Below are 19,784 nucleotides of genomic sequence, written 5' to 3' on the forward strand. Positions count from 1 at the left end.
CAGGATGCTCTCAATTGTGCATCTGTAGAAGTTTGTGAGTGCTTTTGGTGACAACCCGAATTTCTTCAGCCTCCTGAGGTTGAAGAGGCGCTGCTGCGCCTTCTTCACGATGCTGTCTGTGTGAGTGGACCAATTCAGTTTGTCTGTGATGTGTATGCCGAGGAACTTAAAACTTACTACCCTCTCCACTACTGTTCCATCGATGTGGATAGAGGGGTGTTCCCTCTGCTGTTTCCTGAAGTCCACAATCATCTCCTTAGTTTTGTTGACGTTGAGTGTGAGGTTATTGTCCTGACACCACACTCCAAGGGCCCTCACCTCCTCCCTGTAGGCCGTCTCGTCGTTGTTGGTAATCAAGCCTACCACTGTTGTGTCGTCCTCAAACTTGATGATTGAGTTGGAGGCGTGTGTTGCCGCGCAGTCGTGGGTGAACAGGGAGTACAGGAGAGGGCTCAGAACGCAACCTTGTGGGGCCCCAGTGTTGAGGATCAGCGGGGTGGAGATGTTGTTGCCTACCCTCACCACCTGGGGGCGGCCCGTCAGGAAGTCCAGTACCCAGTTGCACAGGGCGGGGTCGAGACCCAGGGTCTCGAGCTTGATGACGAGCTTGGAGGGTACTATGGTGTTAAATGCCAAGCTGTAGTCGATGAACAGCATTCTCACATAGGTATTCCTCTTGTCCAGATGGGTTAGGGCAGTGTGCAGTGTGGTTGAGATTGCATCGTCTGTGGACCTATTTGGGCGGTAAGCAAATTGGAGTGGGTCTAGGGTGTCAGGTAGGGTGGAGGTGATATGGTCCTTGACTAGTCTCTCAAAGCACTTCATGATGACGGAAGTGAGTGCTATGGGGTGGTAGTCGTTTAGCTCAGTTACCTTAGCTTTCTTGGGAACAGGAACAATGGTGGCCCTCTTGAAGCATGTGGGAACAGCAGACTGGTATAGGGATTGATTGAATATGTCCGTAAACTCACCAGCCAGCTGGTCTGCGCATGCTCTGAGGGCGCGGCTGGGGATGCCGTCTGGGCCTGCAGCCTTGCGAGGGTTAACACGTTTAAATGTTTTACTCACCTCGGCTGCAGTGAAGGAGAGACCGCATGTTTCAGTTGCAGGCCGTGTCAGTGGCACTGTATTGTCCTCAAAGCGGGCAAAAAAGTTATTTAGTCTGCCTGGGAGCAAGACATCCTGGTCCGTGACTGAGCTGGATTTATTCTTATAGTCCGTGATTGACTGTAGACCCTGCCACATACCTCTTGTGTCTGAGCCGTTGAATTGAGATTCTACTTTGTCTCTATACTACTTTGTCTCACTCTACCATAAAGGCCAGATTTGTGCAATATACGACTGATTGTTGTCCTATGGACAGAGTCTCCCACCTCAGCTGTAGATCTCTGCAGTTCATCCAGAGTGATCATGGGCCTCTTGGCTGCATCTCTGATCAGTCTTCTCCTTGTATGAGCTGAAAGTTTAGAGGGACGGCCAGGTCTTGGTAGATTTGCAGTGGTCTGATACTCCTTCCATTTCAATATTATCGCTTGCACAGTGCTCCTTGGGATGTTTAAAGCTTGGGAAATATTTTTGTATCCAAATCCGGCTTTAAACTTCTTCACAACAGTATCTCGGACCTGCCTGGTGTGTTCCTTGTTCTTCATGATGCTCTCTGCGCTTTTAACGGACCTCTGAGACTATCACAGTGCAGGTGCATTTATACGGAGACTTGATTACACACAGGTGGATTGTATTTATCATCATTAGTCATTTAGGTCAACATTGGATCATTCAGAGATCCTCACTGAACTTCTGGAGAGAGTTTGCTGCACTGAAAGTAAAGGGGCTGAATAATTTTACAGTTTTATATCTTTATGTTTGAAGCCTGAAATGTGGCAAAAGGTCGCAAAGTTCAAGGGGGCCGAATACTTTCGCAAGGCACTGTAAATCTAGAATCGGCTTCCTATTTCGCATCAAATCCCCATAGTGCCATCCGTTTTATCACCAAAGCCCCATATACTACCCACCTGTATGCTCTCGTTGGCTGGCCCTAGCTACATATTCGTTGCCAAACCCACTAGATCCAGGTCATCCATAAGTCTTTGCTAGGTAAAGCCTCACCATATCTCAGCTCACTGGTCACCATAGCAACACCCACCCATAGCTCATGCTCCAGCAGGTATATTTCACTGGTCATCCCAAAAGCCAACACCACTGCCTTTCCTTCCAGTTCTCTGCTGCCAATGACAGGAATGAATTGCAAAAATCACTGAAGCTGTAGACTTATCTCCCTCTCTAACTTTAAACTTCAGCTGTCAGAGCAGCTTACCGACCACTGTACCTGTACACAGCCAATCTGTAAATAGCACAACCAACTACCTCATCCCCTTATTGTATTTATCTTTTTGCTCTTTTGCACCCCAGTATCTCTACTTGCACATTATCACCTGCACATCGATCACTCCAGTGTTAATGCTAAATTGTAATTATTTCACCTCTATGGCCTACTTATTGCCTGACCTCCCTACTCTTCTACATTTGCACACACTGTACATAGATTTTGTCTGTTGTGTTATTGACTATACGTTTGTTTATGTGTAACTCTGTTGTTTTTGTCGCACTGCTTTGCTTTATCTTGGCCAGGTCGCAATTGTAAATGAGAACTTGTTCTCAACTGGTCTACCTGGTTAAATAAAGGTGAAATAAAAATAAACATAATTTAGATTTCCAAATAAATACAACATGCAACAATTTAAAATATTTTACTGAGTTGCAGTTCATCACAGGAGGTTGGTTGCACCTTAATTGGGAAGAACGGGCTTGTGTTAATGGCTGGAGCGGTACAAGTGGAATAGTATCAAATACATCAATCACATGGTTTCCATGTATTTGATGCCTTTCCATTGGCTCCGTTCCAAGCATTATTATGTGTCGTCCTCTCCTCACAGCCTCCACTGCAGTTCATATAAGGAAATCAGTCAATTAAAATAAATAAATTAGGCCCTCATCTATGAATTTCACATTATTGGGCAGGGGCGCAGATTTGGGTGGGCCTGGGAGAGCTTAGGTCCACCCACTGGGGAGCCAGACCCAGCCAATCAGAACGAGTTTTCCCCACAAAAGGGCTTTATTACAGACAGAAATACTCCTCCGTTTCATCAGCAGTCTGGATGACTGGTCTCAGACCATCCCGTAGATAAAGGAGCCGGATGTGGAGGTCCTGGGCTGGCGTGGTTACACGTGCTCTGCGGATGTGTGGCCGGTTGGACGTACTGTCAAATTCTCTAAAACAACATTGGAGGTTGCTTATGGTAGATAAATACACATTAAATTATCTGGCAACAGCTCTCGCGGACATTCCTGCAGTCAGCATACCAATTGCACTCGCCCTCAAAACTTGAGACATCTGTGCCATTGTGTTGTGTGACAAAATGGCACATTTTAGAGTGGCCTTTTATTGTCCCCAGCACAAGGTGCTCCTGTGTAATGACCATGCTGTTTTATCAGCTTCTTGATATGCCACATCTGTCAGGTGGATGGATTATCTGGCAAAGGCGAAATGCTCAAGAACAGGGATGTAAACACATTTGTGCAACATATTTTTGAGAAATACACTTTTGTGAGTGTGGAAAATGTCTGGGATCTTTTATTTCAGCTCATGAAACATGGGGCCAACACTTTACATGTTGAGTTTATATTTTTGTTCAATATAATCTTTCATGAGATTTCCATAAATAATAACTGGTAATGTTGCATAGTTTTAGAAAGGGCTGGTTCTCATCATTCTGGTAAAAATAAATATATATTGCTGAGGTGTACTCACTTATACACTTAAGGAATAGCAAGCTCAAGTACATTGGGAAAACCCATGATTTTTTCCTATTCAACAAAAGTGGGGTAATAGGGCTTTAAATGACTGAAATGCTTTCTAAATATAGTAACAATCAAATTATAAATGACTTACTATAAGATTTCACCTTTCTTATAACTGTAAAATAAATATGATCATACTTAGTGACAATACAATGTTGGCACCTTTTCACATAACCGACGAGAGACTTTTCTCCTAAAACATCCACTGAGTGGCGGAGAAACACCATTCAAATATGTGCACTCGATACAACTTTAGCTTTAAGCATGAAGTGATTTCGTCCATCTGTGACCAAGAGAAAGTGGTCTAGTTTCAATCCTATGAAATTAGTATACATTTTTCATGTTGAGAAACTCATTTAGCTGAGAATATCACAGGTAAATGAAACCACAATTGTTGGATTTGCTAGATTGTCGCCTTCCACATGCCGTCTACCCGGTTGGGTTTCTGTCTCTCAGAGAGAGAGAGCAAACCAATTATTTGTCTGGATAAACTAGAAAATGTGATATGTCACTCCATATTCAAATGTTGGGTCTGAAACCTTAAGTCAGCTCTGCTGAGAGAGTGGTAGCGAGACCACACAGATGGGGCTTTCTGCCACTGTAAGTCACAGGACCCTTCGATGTTCACAGAGTGTTTGGTACACCAAAATGTCAGGCGGAACCGGTCCAGAACCACTCAAAGTCCCCAATATAGGGGACTTAACGTCTAAAAGTTAAAGACACTCGTACTACTTTATGAGCACAAGGAGCTCACTCTTGAGAAATCTGCTGTCCTTGTAGATGAGTTTGTGCTGACACAGAACTACATTCACAAACAAAGTACCCAGTACTTATCCCTGCACAAAAAGTAATCCAAAGAAGTCACCTCTTACTACGAGGTATCAGTCTTTTCCCACAGTGCCCAAAGACAAGGATTGTCCGCGAACTGGTCCTACGTATCCGCCAGAAAGATGAGGGAGAAAAAAACGTTCTTCTTGTGGAAGCACACCAGCCCATTAAGTTTCTGGTTGGGACTGATTTATCTCCTAAACAAGATTTTGGATTAGATTTGTATGAACCCTTTGTTTCAGATGCGTTCGTGTCTCTGCAGTGGTGGTGCTGTTAATCAGTCCCACCGTTCTGCAGGCACATTTGGATACCTCCAGTGGTTCCTCCTAAAAGTTGCATCATTCTGCAGCACACCTTATGGGCTGCCGCACAATGTTATTTAATTGTCAGTCATTTTTTCTGTTAATGCAAGTTAGTGCTAGTTTGATCACCAGAGGTCATTACCAGAGAATTTAAGACTTTTTAATAACCCATATACTATGTAATAACATAGTATATGGGATTAATTGTAAGAAATTTGGCTTAATTAATTTGATTAATATTATGGTGTTTATTTTCAGAAAAAAAGGAACCCTCAGGGTTTCCGTTAGGATGGAATGGAAAGTATGGCACTGTACAACATGACATTAGAGGATTCTACATTTCTGTAAATCAGTGATATTTATTCACATAGTAATTTGTTATGGATCCATAACTAAATCAACATCTGCATTTTGAAAGAGTGTTTTTATCATTATTTTATTAATGAAAGCATAAAAATGCTGATGAAGAAATACAGTACTGTACAGTATATGCTTTTACATTTGGATAATAAAGCATTATAGATATAAACATCCTGCATTTGTTTACTTGGCTACTGTGCAGTCTGACAAGTAAACATAGCCTACAATACATACTGTAGTAAACATGGGAAAGTGCCTAATTCCTTACATAAGGGAGAGCAGGCTATGTCTGTACTAGAGAATGGGGCATGCGGGAGAACTCCCCGACGGGAGGAAGGAGTAGGCTGTCCTTGTAAATAAGAATTTGTTCATAACTGATTCCATATGTGTTATTTCATAGTTGTGATGTCTTCACTACTATTCTAAAAATAGTTTAAAAAAATAGGAAAAAATAAAGAAAAATCCTGGAATGAGTTGGCATGTCCAAACTTTTGACTGGTACTTGCTTAATTAATTTGATTAATTTAATGGTGTTTCTATTCCAAGAAAAATGAAAAACCCTCTGGGTTCCCGTTAGGATGGAATGGAAAATATGGCACTGTACAACGTGACTGACAGGGGCAGTAAAGTACTAGGCTATTTAGCTAAAGAATCCCTGTGTCGTGCGCAGGCAGGGCAGGTGGGAGACCGGGGTTCAAATCTCAGACAGGGAGGAAGGAGTAGGCTGTCCTTGTAAATATGAATTTGATCTTAACTGAACAATCCTCTAAATGTAATTATTGGAGGGTTTATTTTCAAATTAGGGAGATTGCCTTTTTCTAGCTTAAATGAAAACGAAATCTCCAAAATATCATTACTTTTAAACAAAGCTATTATTATTATTTATTCATTTACAATTATATGAAAGCCCCATAGGATCTGTGAGAGTATCTAAGGGGCTTTTATATAATTCTAAATTGAGTTTTGGGTAGAGTTTGTGCGAAGTGAGAAAAGGTGTCACTTTCAGGTTACAATAGGCTATAAGTATACAGCAGATCCCCGATTGCCCTCACTTTGATTATGCTGTGATAACATACTGTAGCACTATGACTAGGATCTCTATTCATTTAAGTGAGCAGATTAGGGCATTCAGGAGGAATGGAAAATCTACTGGAGACATTTCAAAAATACTGGTAGACTTGGGGATTTTGGTCACAGACAGTGGTATTCGCAAACACTATCATCAGATGCCTGTTTTACGCAACATTTTACGGAAAAAGAACAGGTACAGTACTACAATACTGTAAAGTAGGCCTAATAATACTAAAAATAATGCTTCAATAAATCGACTGCTGGTCTTTACTGTATGCAGCACATTTTTACATTGTATTTAATTTCAAGCCGTCAACTCACTGATGGATGAAGATGATGAGCGATCGGCAAAGGCCCCCTGTAATCTGCTGGCATCACGGCACAACATCAACGTCGCTCTAATCACAGTCAGAAGACAGTTGAAGAAATGTGCGTGGATTTATGGAAAGGCTCGGTAAGAAATGTTATATATATATATATATATATACAGTGGAATTCTGAAGTTTACATACACATAGGTTGGAGTCATTAAAACTTGTTTTCCAACCATTCCAAAAATGTCTTGTTAACAAACTATAGTTTTGGCAAGTCGGGTTAGGACATCTACTTTGTGCATGACACAAGTAATTTTTCCAAAAATGGTTTACAGACAGACTATTTCACTGTATCACAATTCCAGTGGGTCAGAAGTTTACATATACTAAGTTGACTGTGCCTTTAAACAGCTTGGAAAATTCCAGTAAATGATGTCATGGCTTTAGAAGCTTCTGATATGCTAATTGTGTACCTGTGGATGTATTTCAAGGCCTAACTTCAAACTCAGTGCCTCTTCACTTTCAAAAAAAAAATCAGCCAAGACCTCAGCCAAAAAATTGTAGACCTCCACGAGTCTGGTTCATCCTTGGGAGCAATTTCCAAACGCCTGAATGTACCACGTTCATCTGTCCAAACAATAGTACGCAAGTATGAACACCATGGGACCAGGCAGCCATCATACTGCTCAGGAAGGAGACGCGTTCTGTCTCCTAGAGATGTACGTACTTTGGTGTGAAAAGTGCAAATCAATCCCAGAACAACAGCAAAGGACCTTGTGAAGATGCTGGAGGAACAGGTAGAAAAGCATCTATATCCACAGTAAAACAAGTCCTATATCGACATAACCTGAAAGGCCGCTCAGCAAGGAAGAAGCCACTGCTCCAAAACCGCCATAAAAAAGCAAGTTTACGGTTTGCAACTACACATGGGGACAAAGATCGTACTTTTTGGAGAAATGTCCTCTGGTCTGATGAAACAAAAATAGAACTGTTTGGCCATAATGACCATCGTTATGTTTGGAGGAAAAAGGGGGAGGTTTACAAGCCGAAGAACACCATCCCAACCGTGAAGCATGGGGGTGGCAGCATCATGTTGTGGGGGTGCTTTGCTGCAGGAGGGACTGGTGCACTTCACAAAATAGATGGCGTCATGAGGTAGGAAAATGATGTGGATATATTGAAGCAACATCTCAAGACATCAGTCAGGAAGTTAAAGCTTGGTCGCCAATGGGTCTTCCAAATGGACAATGACCCCAACCGTACTTCCAAAGTTGTGGCAAAATGGCTTAAGGACAACAAAGTCAAGGTATTGGAGTGGCCATCACAAAGCCCTGACCTCAATCCTATAGAGAATTTGTGGGCAGAACTGAAAATGCGTGTGTGAGCAAGGAGGCCTACAAACCTGACTCAGTGACAGAGACTAGTTTCAACTACTATTCAAATACCAGCTTGATTGAAGAAAGAAATAAAATGTACCCCATTTAGTTGGGTGGCAGTGGGAATTAATTAAACTTAAAAGGTGGTCAGCGATGCACAAATTGAGCAGCCATATCAGGCCAACTTCCGCAACAACTAAGAGTGCAAAGTCTGAGGCTAAACTTGTCCTCTGTTTAGGTCCCATATTGCATTGTTTACTTCATAGGGCTTTCCATGTATTTGAATAGTTAACACAGCACTTTTCTAGAGGTAAAAATACTATTAAAATTGGGCCAAAGTGTGCAAAACTATTTATGTAGCATCTAATTCTGCCATAGCTGTGCCACATATCTCTTATGCAAAGGTCATGACACATTTCTTGTCCTATACATGATCTCTTCTATCATCCTGGGCTCTCGGACATCTACCCCGAGCTGTTAGAACCACTGTTGAGTGGCCAGTCATTGCTGTATTGACCAGACCCTCCTTCCCAGTGTTGAGCTGCCAGATATCAACCTCTACTCTACACCCATCATCACTGGATTGAACAGACTCTGCCTCAGATGGAATGAAGGAAGGCCCTGGACCACGACCCTCATGTGCCAGTTTCTGGCTACTTCATGCTCCAATTAACATGACCTACTTCTTTACTCCACACATCTATGACTACAGTTGAAGCTGCAAAGCTATATCTTGCACATTCATTCATATTTGATACCTGATACGTTTGTTTACTCTGTTTCAAGATTATTGTTCCTGTTATTCAAGAGTTAGTAAGAAAACACAGGTTATGGCATTATTTTGTGCTGGACTAGAAGAAGTGACCTCAGTCTAACTGTTTACACTTAAGCAACAGCTGAACTTAGACCAGTGCTTAGAGGTGGCTGTACTTTGTTTACATTTCTGTCCACTGTGTAGGTGTTGACGAAGTGGACCAGGAAGTTACAACACCCCACAAACTTACAGCGTCCAATAAGGGACCAGGGCAAAAACAGCAAAACAATATCAAAACAATATAGATTTTAAGCAGTAACATTGAATATGAAGATAAAGAATAATGATGTCGTCTTCTATAGCGCAACAAAAACTAGGAGACCCACAGTGAGAATAACTAAGAGCAACTCAATTCTCCCACGTAAAAATAAATCATAGAGGAAGAAATGATTAATAGTTACATAACTAAGTTAAATTTGGGCATTACATGGTATTTGTCCAACAACTTGTCCAGTAGCTAGCTATGTGTAATACATGATAATTGTATTGTGCAAACAATTACCTCTTAACTATACATTGAATAAACATGTATTGTATCATGTTACCGTTTTTGATGGTTGTACAGGTGATCTCCATCAGTGTTGAAACTTCAACTTTACAGGCTGTTGTACAGGCTATTACAAAAGTCCTGGCATGGTTTGGTTGTTTCTTCCCCTATTTACAACAGCGCCCTCATCAGTCATTCTACTAGCGTAAGATCTGTTTCCTCTGATTGGCCTGCCAGCTGTGATAATAATTAAGAGGTGAGTACCTTTCTGTCAGTTGAGATGGATGGGATATTAAAGATGTATGAGCGATTAATTGTGTTGCGGCGGCAGACAAGACTCACTGGTGTTCACGATCCACCACTCTCACCACCTTCAGTGGTTTGAGACACACCTGCAGAGACCACCTTCTTACCTCTGGTGAGGTGTGCTGTGAAAATACATACAGTTGTACCACTTTTCTTTTTAAAGATTTGTGTACAGACATCATGCAACGTCTTTTCATCTCATGTAGAGTGGACACAGGACTGCTGTCCATATTAATACCAAGAAATAGCTGAAGTTTGTGGTTGAATTTCAGCAGCACAGCAATTTCAGAACTGTCTCTGAAAGCATAAATGCATACAAATTATTGCCAAAAAGAGTCAAGACATCTTGCCATAATTATATGGAGTTCCATTTCCAGTCTTTTTTTTTATACCTCAACGCTCTTTTAAATATCACTAATGCATTAAGGGTCAGAGTGCATCTGATTTCTTAGGTGCATACCCAAGAGACACAGCTAATGGAGATTTTGAGGTGAAATGGCAAAACTGCTGAGAAGACAACTTTTTATATTCACAGATTTATCAGTCATGACTGTGCTTTTTACAAAACAAATGTTTGTCAGTTCTTATTGAATTATGTTGAGGTGTTGAGTCTTTGGACATGTTAATTTCAATTTATGTATATTAATACTGTAGCATTTTAACAGAACAGAATGTATAAGAAATGTATTTCCATTCTAGAAATCATAGGGAAGGTACTCATTGTGGAGAAGAAACTAATAAATCTAAATTTAAGGGTGTTGACTTAACGGTGAAATGCTTGCTTACAAGCCCTTCCCAACGATGCGGAGTAAAAATATATATATAAAAATAGTAACACAAGTGTAATAAATACGCACGGGAGCTACATACAGGGAGTACCAGTACCAGATCAATGTGCGAGGGAACGAGGTGTTTGAGGTAGATACTGTATGTACATGAAGGCAGGGTAAAGTGACCTGGCATCAGGATAGATAATAATAGAAGTCAAATAAAGAACAGAGTAGCACAGCATATGATACGTGTGTGTGTGTGTCTGTGTGTGTTTTGTTTCGGCGTGTGTGATTTGTGTGGGTGTATGTAGTGAATGTGTGTGAGAGTGTCAGAGTCAGTGTAGTGTGTGTTTGTGTGTGTGTGTGTGTGTGTGTATATAGTGAACGTATGGGTTTTGTGAGAGTGTCAGTGTAGTGTGCGTGTATATAATGAATGTATGGGTTTTGTGAGAGTGTCAATGTGGTAGTGTGTTTTGGGTGGCTGGAGTTTTTGGCAATTTTTCGTGGCTTCCTCTGACACCGCCTGATATAGAGGTCCTGGATGGCAGGGAGCTCTGCCCCAGAGATGTACTCGGTAGTCCGCACCACCCTCTGTAGTGCTTTGCAGTCAAGGGTGGTGCATTTGCCATACCAAGTGGTGATTCAGCCAGTCAAGATGCTCTCGATGGTGCAGCTGTAGAACTTTTTGAGGATCCGATGGCCCTTGCCAAATCTTTTCAGCCTCCTTAGCGATGTGGACGCCAAGGAACTTGACGCTCTCAACTCACTCCACTACAGCCCTGTCAATGTGTAGTCACTTGACCCTGCCAAATCTTTTCAGCCTCCTTAGCGATGTGGACGCCAAGGAACTTGACGCTCTCAACCCACTCCATTACAGCCCTGTTGATGTGGATGAGGGCGTGCTCTCCCCTCTTTCTCCTGTACTCCACGATCAGCTCCTTGGTCTTACTAATGTTGAGAGAGAGGTTGTCGTCATGGCACCACACTGCCAAGTCTCATCTGATCGCCGCCTGTGATCAGAGTAATCCAGACACATCTCTGCAAGGCATATAATATGGCATATTTGCAAGTCTCTCTAATAGGAGACTCTCCAAAGAAGCTCATCCATCATATCCTCGAGTGACTGGACATTTGCCAATTGAATGGAGGGGAGTGCCGGTCGATATTCTCTGTCTCAATCTCACCACTTCTACACCTGCGGCGTTTTGGTATCCCATGAAACAAAGAAATGGGGTCCGGTATGAACAAGGGAACAGCTGAGCCAGAGGTGAAGTCGATTTTTGAAGTCAGAATCGAAGTTAGTAACTGTCGATATGATGTCCAGAAGTGCTTGGCGGTCATATGTGATAATAGTATGAAGTTTCTGTAAAAAGAAGATAAATATGAATAAGTCACAAAATAGCAAAGATGGGTTGGAACTCGTAAGATGTCTCCCTTCTCTGTCGGTGCCATCTTCTAGTCGTCCATAGGCTGGTGTAGTGTTTGGCCGGAGCATGGAGTTTGGATGGCCAGGGAAAAATATACTAGGCCTATAACTATTTCATACTCATTAATATAATATACTAAGGTATGCCTGCCCTTCCCTATCCCCAGTTTTGTTTGTACTTGGAATAGTACAACTGGACCCACTCCAGACCTTGAGCAGACAAGCACTATTTTATTCAGATCAGTCAGAATAGATGACTCCTTGCTGTCCCCAGTCCACTTGGCCATGCTGCTGCTCCAGTTTCAACTGTTCTGCCTGTGATTATTATTATTTGACCATGCTGGTCATTTATGAACATTTGAATATCTTGGCCATGTTCTGTTATAATCTCCACCCAGCACAGCCAGAAGAGGACTCGCCACCCCACATAGCCTGATTCCTCTCTAGGTTTCTTCCTAGGTTTTGGCCTTTCTAGGGAGTTTTTCCTAGCCACTGTGCTGCTACACCTGCATTGCTTGCTGTTTGGGGTTTTAGGCTGGGTTTCTGTACAGCACTTGAGATATCAGCTGATGTACGAAGGGCTTTATAAATACATTTGATTTGATTTTGATTTGATTTGAAAAGAGCTATTATGTGTCCTTATTTCAACTGCTATTGATAAATGATGACAGACACTTGGTTTATCCAGCCCAAGAATCAGCTTCGTAATTTTCCTGTCACGGAGGCTGGAACAAATCTGCATTTAATTCGTAACATTCACATGCTCCAAAATCTGGGGTGTATTCATTAGGGCACACCATGGCAAAATGTTTTGCAACGAAAAAACAAAAATTAGTTTAGTAGACAATTTCAGATAGTACCTCCCTATTTCACTCAATTTTGGGTAGTTTTCTTCCATTTCTGGCCTGCAAAACATGGCTCTGGGGGAGTGAGTAAGCATGCAGTGCCATGAGACCAATGCAAATTCCACGTGTGACAGTTGAAGTTGGCGTTGCGTGGCACTGAACGACAAGGAAATCAATCGTGTGTTGTGGCTTTGTACTGTTGTGTTGAGTTGTTGTGACAGCTAGATTTTAGCTATCAAAAACAATTAAAGTAACTGTCCAGGGTTTCTATGAACTTCTATGTAACTGTCCAGTGTTTCCATTCTATAAAATATGACCTAAAATGAATTACAGTACGAGAAATCGTTTTCCTTCCAAATATTTTTAATTAAGTATGTTAAAAAGCAACTTTTCTGTGTTGGAATGGTGTGGGCATACCCCAACAACAGAATGGTGTGGGCATACCCCAACAACAGAATGGTGTGGGTGTATACCGGTCATAAAACATATTCATGTGAGTACACCTCTGATTGGCCAGCTCATCCTCCTCACTCATGTTTAAAAAATTTTTTTCCAAAAAATGTTTACTTCGGCCCCAAATAATAGTATAAGTCAACAACATTAATTGGGTATGATTTTAGATTTTGACTGGGCAACTAAGTTATAATATTCTCAATGCTGTTCTGCTTGCAGTTATGGAACCCTGACCTGTTCACCTGCTGTTTTCGACCCTCTCTCTCTGCTATGAAAAGCCAACTAACATTTACTCCTGAGGTGCTGACCTGTTGCACCCTCTATAGCCACTGTGATTATGTTTTAACCCTGCTGGTCATCTATGAACATTTGCACCTCTTGAAAAACAATCTCGCCTTAATGACCATCTACTCTTATAATCTCCACCGGCACAGCCAGAAGAAGAATGACAACCCCTCAGAGCCTGGTTCCTCTCTAGGTTTCTTCCTTGGTTCAGGTCTTTCCATGTGTTTTTTTCTAGCCACCATGATTCTACATCTGAATTGCTTGCTCTTTGGGGTTTTAGGCTGGGTTTCTGTATTAGCACTTTATGACATCTGCTGATGTAAAAAGGGCTTTATAAATAAATGTGATTGATTGAAAATGCATTTTATTGAATGGAGATTAGGTACTTTGAACACCATTCCCACCATGTCAGAAAAACTGACGAGACACTGCTAAATGATCCGGCCCAAACCAACAATACGCTTTACCACTGGGAACAGCTCATTGAATGCTTCTATTACTGAGGCATCCAACACACCGCTGCTTGGCTTTGTGATAGGAATGCCCCTGGGAGAAGATGACAGATCCACATAGATTAATGAGAGCCCAGTCATTTATGCCAAATGAAAGAAATGCCAGGGATTGTCACTCGCTTTTAGAGCTAGAGGGACATGGGGTCATAATGTATGGCTTGCAGCACCTCTGCACAATAGAACCAGGGGTGATGAGATTGCAAGTCTGTGCAAGTAACTTGCATCTCAGCGGTCAGAAGCGTACCATCTGATCCGATCTGAAATGCGAGAAACGGTGCCATGATACAGCTCGTTAGGTATCGCCTTGTAATTGACTATCCTTGACCCCCATGCTGTAATTCGATTGAAGTGATAGAGGAATCGAGATAAGCATGAGTGACTTGAGCCATCATCAATTTTAATGTATGAAATGAAGACCCTCCGGACCTGTCATCTTTGATTTGGAAGTGGCGAGCTGGAACTTCCTCTATTCCGGTTGCAGAAGTGCAACCTAAAATCTCTCTGAGCATGACACAACCAAGGACAGAAAGAAGTGGAGGGAGCTTGTTGTCGCCTCATGTCTCATACGGAATGAAGAGGAATAAGGTTGTGTAAGGAGAATCAAATGTGACCCAGCATTTCTTTTCAGTATTTTGTAGCTAAATTTGAAATAGTGTTTTTTACAATGGATAAAAGTCGACTCAGAGCTATAAAATTGTATATCATGGACTGGAGTTGAGGAACAGTGGAAATATATACTGAACAAAAATATAAACATAATATGTAAAGTGTTGGTCCCATGTTTCATGAGCTGAAATAAAAGATCCCTGAAATGTTCCATATTCACAATTTTGTGAACAAATTTGTTTACATCACTATTAGTGAGCATTTCTCCTTTGCCAAGATAATGCATCTACCCGACAGGTGTGGCATATCAAGAAGCTGATTAAACAGCATGATCATTACACAGGTACACCTTGTGCTGGGGACAAGAAAAGGCCACTCTAAAATGTGCAGTTTTGTCACACAACACAGATGCGTCAAGTTGAGGGAGCATGCAATTTTCGTGCTGACTGAATGAATGTATACCAGAGCTGTTGACAAATAATTTAATGTACATTTCTCTACCATTAGCCGCCTCCGTCATTTTAGAGAATTTGACAGTACGTCCAACCAGCCTCACAACCACAGACAACATGTAACCACGCCAGCCCAGGACCTCCTGGCTTCTTCACCTGTGGGATTGTCTGAGACCAGCACCTGGACTGCTGATGAAACTAAAGAGTATTTCTGTCTGTAATAAAGCCCTTTTATGTGGAAAAACTCATTCTGATTGGCTAGGCCTGGATCCCCAGTGGGCTCCCCAGGCCCACCCATGGCTGCACCCCTGCCCAGTCATGTGAAATCTATAGATTAGGACCTAGTGAATTTATTTCAATTGACTGATTTCCTGATATGAACTGTAACTCCGTAAAATCGTTGAAATGGTTGAATATATATTTTTGTTCAGTATAAATTTGCTTTGAACGTTGATACACCTGTAACCCCACTTTTGAGAAAATTATAATTGAACGTTTTGGTACACCTACTGGAGAGCTCTTTGTCTACACTCATTCACACCATCTTAAGCCTTAGCCCCACCCATCTCTTTAAGGATTCACATGTGAGGCCATGTGCTAAACAGAGTGAGTAAGGTAGTGTAGTAAACAACCAAAGATTTCAAGACTAAAAGGGGTGAAAGTAGCAGTAAAAATAAATTTTGTCTAGTCCTTGGCCTGTATCCTAATCTGACTTTGGTGCAGGTCATGTTGTGCTTCACATTACCGTCTCTGGTAAACACACACACTGTATCAAATAAAATCTAAATGTATTTGTCACATGCACAGGATACAGATGGTATAAACGATACATTGGAATGGTTACTTGCATATTTGCATAGTAGCAATATAAAAAATCGAAAGTGTCCAGATGAAAATATTGTATAAATATTTTATAATAGATGTTATTAGATGATGCTTATCCAGACACACTTTGATGGGTCATGATGGGTTATGTGAAATAAATCCCCTAGCCACATCTAGTTAAGTGGGTGGGTCACTATTGTCTAGACATGTACACATGTTCATGAAATATAACAGATGGCCGAAATCACCCCCAGACACACCTGGCTAACACGATGGGTCATGTGAAAGAGAGGCTATAACCACCCACGGCCACTTGCACATTTGCATATTAGCAATATCGAAAATAGAAAGTGTCAACAACAAAAAAATAAGAACAAAAAGTGTCAATGCCAGTAGAGAAAGAACAAAATAATATACAGTATGTACAAGAACAATATCAATAACAATATCAGTGATACTGGTGATAGATGAGGTAGTTATACGCATATACAGTTGAAGTCGGAAGTTTATACACCTTAGCCAATTCACAATTCCTGACATATAATCTTAGTACAAATTCCCTGTCTTGGGTCTGTTAGGATCACCACTATTTTAAGAATGTGAAATGTCAGAATAACAATAGCCAAATCTGAATTGTATTGAGGTAGGCTAAAGTTAGCCAGTTACAGTAGCTAGCTAGTTAGTTAGGTAGCTAGCTAGATACATAACCAGCAGTCTATGGTCTAGCTACCGGTATACTACCGGTATACTCATCACCATTGGGGAACAACAAAATTCGACCATCTATTCTGCATGGTAGGGTACTAGTGTCCTTCCTTTGGCTGTGCATCCTGCTGGAAGCATGCATTGTCAAGGCGGAGGCATGGTCAATCCGTATAGGGCTTTTCAGTCTCAATGGCCGTGATCCTTTGATCACACTGATCACGTGTTGGGGGTGATGAAACAACAGAGTCCCATTCAATGAAGCGAAGCGAAATGGGCGGAGGGGCAATTTGCACGTGGAGCTTGTCAAAAGGGGGTATTCATTGTTGACAATTATAATCCAAACCAAACATTAATTTACTCATAGTGACACACTGAGGTTCCAAACAAAACTGGCATTATTAACAAAATTATCGTTTTTACACTTTGTAGTCAATCTTGACACTACAATAAATGTTTGACGCATATCGATGCCACGTGGCCGTTTTCAATGAATGGTCTGTTTGGAGGACACGGGGGAAGATGTCAGGACGGTGCACGTTGTTGACCTAAAGCCCTGCTACCCTCCAGCATAAGAGCGGGATTGCAGGCAAAAGCAACACCTGCAGGATGTCTTCTTGGAGGACTCTGAGGATGAGGACTTCCCTGGTTTTGAGGAGCAGGTACATGAACCTGCCAAAGCCGTCATCCTCTCTGTTTCTACAGGCTTTGTTTTTTTCATGGGGGAGGAGTGTAGAAAAATCCTGCACGGAGCCTTCACAGTGCGTTTCCACATTGAGTGCATCAGCAGTCAGAAAGGAGGAAATAAATATAGCTCTTCCTGCTCTATGTGAATGGCTCTTGGTTGGCGCAACAGTTTTATAGTGTATGCAATGCTGCGGATGTCTTGTTTATTGTGTGCCTAGCTTTTGATGTGTTTAATTCGATCATCGGTGGCATGCACGGGTCCATTGGAATTTCATCTCCTTATTCTTAATGTGGTTGAGGGGTTTGGCGACCTTTGAAAAGTCAGGCACAAACCTGCGGTACCATCCTGCCATACCCAGAAAGCACTGAAAAAGCTGTGAGGGATGTTGGAATTGAGAATTCCTGCACCACTACAACTTTAGCTGGATCTGCATGGATACCTTCAGCATTAACCACATGACCAAGGAACTTTAGTTCTGGCAAACAGAAATGACACTTCTTCAAGTTCAGGGTCAAACCTGCAGCTTTTAGTCTGTCAAAGACAGACTGTGTGTCTTGCAGATTATCAGTGACAGAGGAGGAGTAGATTATGATGTCATCCAGATCATAATCTACTCCACACAATACCATTTCTTCCCCTCAGATCTCCCAGGACAGTCTCCATCAGCCTTTGTAAGGTTGCTGGAGCATTCTTAAAACCAAAAGGCATGACTTTGAAGGAGTACAAAACAGCAGGGCCGACAAAGGCAGTCTTGTCCTGACTGGCGGGATCCATAGCCACCTGCCAATATCCGCTGTTCAGATCCAGATTACTGAAGATGGATGCTCCTGCCAGAGATTCCAGTATGTCATTGATGGTTGGTAGAGGGTAGGCATTGTTTTCTGATCTATAACCATCATCTTTCTTTGGAATCAGGACAACTGGTGTAGCCCATTCGGAAAAAGAACAACTCCATTCTTCAACATGCTTTTGAGCTGTTTATTGAGAATTGCCAGTTTGGCAGGGGACAGCCTGTAGGGACGCTGCTTAATGGGGACTTCATGCCGGGTATAGATTTTTTGTTTGAAAACGGTTGTACGACCGGGTGTAAGAGCACAGACCTTACTATTAATCTCCAACATCTGGGAGAGCTGCCACCTCTCGTCATCCGACAGACATGCCTGTTCCACTGCTTGTTTGATGTAGAAATCAGCATCAGGTTTGATTTTGCTCTCGAATAGAAAGGGGGTACGACTGTAATCAGGGTGATAGCTGGGTTCTCTGACTTCACTGGTGGAAAGTGTTTTTGTCTTTGTCTCTTCTTTGTATTTTCTCTGTCTTTGTCTTCGACTTGACCTAGTCCGGACTCTGAATAAGGTAGCAGGCTCCAGCCTGAAATCAGTGTATCAGGTTGAAATGGATGAGGCCGGGAATGGTCAGAGCGCAGCCAATAAGATATTTCAGACATTGAGATGTCCACTGAAGGACAGGAAGTCCAGGCCAAGGACTACAGCAAATGTAAGGCTTGGCTCTGCTCGGCAGGTAAATAGTCTCATCATGCAGCTTTATTGTCATATCAAACCAGCCCAGTTCTCCATTGGCCAAGTACAATGGTCCAGGTTCGAGGCTCCTCATGAGGTAATGCCATGTGTAAGTTGCATCAGGGTGTAAGTTGCTCCTATGTGATTATGGACTTCCCTCTCCAGTTTCTAACAGTCAGAGGAACCTATAGTTGTTGCAGAATAGGACTAAGACAGCTAGTTGTGCCTTCTGAAGGCTTCATGGTGAGTATTAAGGCTGACCCAATTGTATGCAAGCCACAATGCCTGTCGAGCCTGTTTGTCTTCTGTCCTTTTCCTGAATCCTGATGCTGGCCATAGAGGGGGCAAGAACCTGAAGGATGTTGGACTTCACATCTCCAGGACATCACTAGACTTTTGACTTGAATCTTGGGCACAAACTGCTGTGACTGTTTAGCCCCAGGAGAGTTATTGGGATACCGGGTTGAAGGAACAGGGTTTTGAGTTTGGAGGTGGTTTTTAAATTATATATATTTTTAATTGAACCTTTATTTAACTAGGCAAGCCAATTAAGAACAAATTGTTATTTACAAAGACGGCCTACCGGGGCTTGTTCAGGGATTCGGGGATTGTCAGCTCGGGGATTCGATCCAGCAACCTTTCGGTTACTGGCCCAAAGCTCTAACCACTAGGCTACCAGCCTTTTACCTTGTCAGCTCGGGGATTCGATCCAGCAACCTTTCGGTTACTGGCCCAATGCTCTAACTACTAGGCTACCTGTCCTTCTCAAACGGAGTCCCAAGATGCACCAGATCATCCACATTCTGCACACGTTCCCAAAGTTGACTGGCAAGGTGGGGATCCATGTTCTTAGGAATGAGTTTGACCATCTCCTGCTCAGTAATGTCAGCCTTCCATCTCCTGCATAGAACTCGTTAGGAGAAGGCAAAGTCCCGTATTGGCTCTGCTTCACCCTGGACTCTGTTACGAACCTGTCCTGCCAGT

Source organism: Oncorhynchus masou, chromosome 18 (assembly GCF_036934945.1).
Source record: "Oncorhynchus masou masou isolate Uvic2021 chromosome 18, UVic_Omas_1.1, whole genome shotgun sequence".
In the NCBI taxonomy this organism is placed as follows: domain Eukaryota; kingdom Metazoa; phylum Chordata; class Actinopteri; order Salmoniformes; family Salmonidae; genus Oncorhynchus; species Oncorhynchus masou.